The 3391-nt window shown below is 44.1% G+C and overlaps 1 protein-coding gene across 3 annotated transcripts in view; it reads right to left on the bottom strand.

The window, feature by feature from the left end:
• PPM1F (protein phosphatase, Mg2+/Mn2+ dependent 1F) overlaps positions 1-3391 on the bottom strand; it is a 28966-nt gene that overhangs the window by 2310 nt on the left and 23265 nt on the right. For all 3 annotated transcript variants that reach the window (XR_014949026.1, XR_014949024.1, XR_014949025.1), the window contains one exon: positions 1881-2018. The gene's annotated coding sequence lies outside the window, so the exon portion shown is untranslated. The remainder of the gene's footprint in view (positions 1-1880; positions 2019-3391) is intronic.

Raw genomic sequence — 3391 nt, 5'->3', positions numbered from 1 at the left:
GTGTTTGTCGTTTTTGCAAACATAGGAATACAAAGCAGGAACTTGTGCAGAAACGCAGCACAGAGTCTGATGTGATGATGGCAAAAGTTCAGCCTGTTCCTAAGGACAATAACCTGCACGTTCTGAGGTGCCCAATCAAATACAGACGTTGTTCCCACCATCAGAGCAGCGCTGCATTGCCGTGTGAGCCTTCACACAGCACAGCTCAGTCCAGCTCTTGTAGGTGAGCTGACCCAGCCTGACAAGGCAGAGCTGCAGAACAGAAGAGTGCACATTTTTCAACACCAGGAACCTTTCTGGTGCAACTTGCACCCGCAGCAGATAAGATCTTTGGCAAGGAAATACAAACTGCAGACTGGTTTAGGATGTTCTTGCAATAGTGGCTAGAACTCAGCCTGTGACTGACAGGAGCGTGGGGTGGGGGCCAAGCACAAGTTGTCTGCTACATCCATAAGGGAATAAGCGCTGTGTCAGGTAGCTGTACAGCTGTGCAGAAGACAGCTCTTGTGCCTCACGGGGCTTCACTGCTGAAGGAGGCTCGTTAAGTTCAGAGCTGATTATAAATCTTTGTTCAGGCTTTCTGGGACAAATGAGAACATCTGAATGGCAGTTTCATGTGGTAACCTTGCTGCCTGGAAACTCAAGATGGGTAATAATTACATGTAATTCTTACTTCTTTAAATAGCTCTGATCAGACCAAGAGAAAGGCTGAACCTCAGAAGGATGTTCCCTCCAGCCACCAGCACTAGATCTAGCTAAATTTCATGTAATTAAGACATTTATAGCATTTTAACAATGGGAAAATTATCTGCTTCCATTACTATTGTCTTACCTGACATCAACAGTTATTACTTCAGATATGTGGAGCTCCGTGATAAGATGCCTTCTGTAAGTGCAGTACATCCATTGTAATCAAGTGTTACATTATCTTACTACATTACTGAGCCTGTGGGTCTCGTACAAGTGACACAAAATTGCAGGGATCCATCAGCACCCTTCATCTCTACCAACTTCTTGATATGATGTCTCATTTCCCACCATCATTAACGGAGCCAAAGTGAACCTTTGGCTTGGAAATCTTTTGACAGAAAAGCCAGCAGCAATGAGAAGTATTTCTGAGTACCTGACAATAAGGGCTGCTTAAAATAAAATGGGGGAGGAAAAAAAAAAAAAAAAAGGAAGATGGAAAGGGAAAAAGGGAGAGCAGGAGAGAATGCAGCTCTTGGAAGGGCATGGCAAAACATCTGTAGCATGACACTGCATCTGTAGCATGTGTGGAAGAACAGACAGCAGATGCCCAGACACTTGGGCCTATGCCTCTCACATCAGACTGCAGTATGGAAGTGTGTGTGGATATTTAATTGTAATTGATCTATGAATTGCTTGGGTTTATGAATCTGGGAAGTCCATATGCTGCAGCCAGAAACGTGTGTTTATTAGCACAGTAGTTCCTCCAGCCTTTCCTATGAGAGGCAAAGTAGCCCCTTCTACAGCAAATGGATTAAAAGCGAGTAGTGCACCACTCTCGTGTCCCCTTTACCTCTGTGAAGTGCAGCTGGATGCATGCCAGCATGCGGATACATTTCCATGGTGAGCTCTGAACAGCCAGTATCACCACTTGTCTCAGATAATACAAATCCAGCTGCTGTCCTCTTATCAAAACCCAATTTGGATAAATGTATGCCTAAATAAGGCAGATATACAGGACTGTTTCTTCAGGAACTGCTAAATGGATACATTAGCAAAACCCTTTAAGAGCTAGATCGGCAAAATGGGACCATTGCCCCATATTCCAGTGTTTTCTCAGTGCTTGTTGTAGCAGCTTTTGCAGACACTCTGATCACACCCTCTTTGCTCCTCAATTCTTCCACTACTCTTACCCATGGCAACATCCTCCTGGGCTCCTGCAGTCCTGCAGCAATTCGTTCCCCACTGCTGGATCACCTCCCTTCACCTGCCCAGGCATCCTTCTTAGTCACTCTGTATTCAGCACGTCCTGTTCTGAGGGAAGGCAGCACCTGGGAGATGAAGAGGGAGCTTAAGTGTAGGGTAGCAGCAAGGCATCCTCCAGCACACCCCCAACATCTAATATCCATACCTCTCCCCACCACTGCAGTCCCAGTTTTGACTCTCACAGTATCTGCCCTTCCTCCATTCCTGGGCTGATAACTTCAATATTTTTTTTGCAGAATTCATCTTCTTAAAGTTTACTGAGCTACATAAACTCATCAAAGGGTTAGAGAAGCACCAGAGCTGCACCAAAGGAGAGCAGCAGGGCTGTCCTTTTGATACCAGCAATTCAGTGGTTTGGCTCAGCTGCCATGTGATAGCGCTCTGAGTCTCGCTTTGCCTGTGCAGCAGGGAGATTTGGCTGCACTGCTGAGAAGCCTTCAGACAGCTCTGTTGGCTTTGCCATTCTTTGATGTGCTTTTCTCAGTTGTGTCCAGAGCAAAGGAAACAGTCATCAGGAGAGCAGTTGTGTAAGGGCCTCCCTTACCACCTCCCTTCTGCACATCATCTTCCCCTCCTGCTTTCCTGTTTCTGCCCTTTATCCCTCCCAAAACCTTTCTGTTGCAGCTGTTGACATCTAGAAATGTGCATGTAAAAACACAAGCGGCACAAGTCAGGCAGACAAACATAGGCCTCCTTTCTTAGGGCAAGTGTTAAAAAAAAAACCAAAACACCTCAAAATGCATTACACAATGCACACAACATGCACATTACTCACCAAAACAACCATGGGTATCTGATTTCTGCAGCCTCTTTCTTTCCAATATCCTACCAATATATCAAAGCTGGTTCCCACTAACCATCACATGTGCATAAAGCCAAAGCCAGGGGGCTGGCGCTTTTTGTGCAGCTGTACACAGATGTGCAGTGATGACCAGAGGCAGCCCTACCTTGAAGCACAGAACGATCCTGGTGTTTGTTTTGTGATGTGCTACGATTGTTTATGCTGTTGAATTAATAAAGATAACCAGCTAAGAGATTTTCAAGTGGAATCCATTGCTAACTGTCATTCGTTGCTCCATTCTTATTCCACATACATTAGGAAGTGCGCATTATCTTATAAATTAAGACATAAGAAACAAATAACTGCCTTTGTATTGTAAGGAAAAAAAAAAACCCTTATAGAAAGCCTGTAGAAACATTCACATCCCCCATTTCTGTCTCTTACAAAGGGCTGGCTGTGTCTTATTATTATCAAGTAAAAAGTAAACAAATGTAATTTCATCAGCTCTGTCTTTCATTGATTCACATCAGCAATAAGAAACAAAGGCAAAGGCAGAATAGAAAACAGCAGCTTTGTACTAAAAATCTGAATGCACAAAATACTTCTTTCTCCAGCTGTCAAACATTAAAAAACGCTATGCATACCAGTAATAATAAA

Source organism: Coturnix japonica, chromosome 9 (assembly GCF_054131305.1).
Source record: "Coturnix japonica strain WE chromosome 9, WE-NBRP24, whole genome shotgun sequence".
Taxonomy (NCBI): Eukaryota; Metazoa; Chordata; class Aves; order Galliformes; family Phasianidae; genus Coturnix; species Coturnix japonica.
The sequence above is the reverse complement of the archived record's forward strand: the minus strand, read 5'-3'. Positions and strand labels throughout refer to the sequence as shown.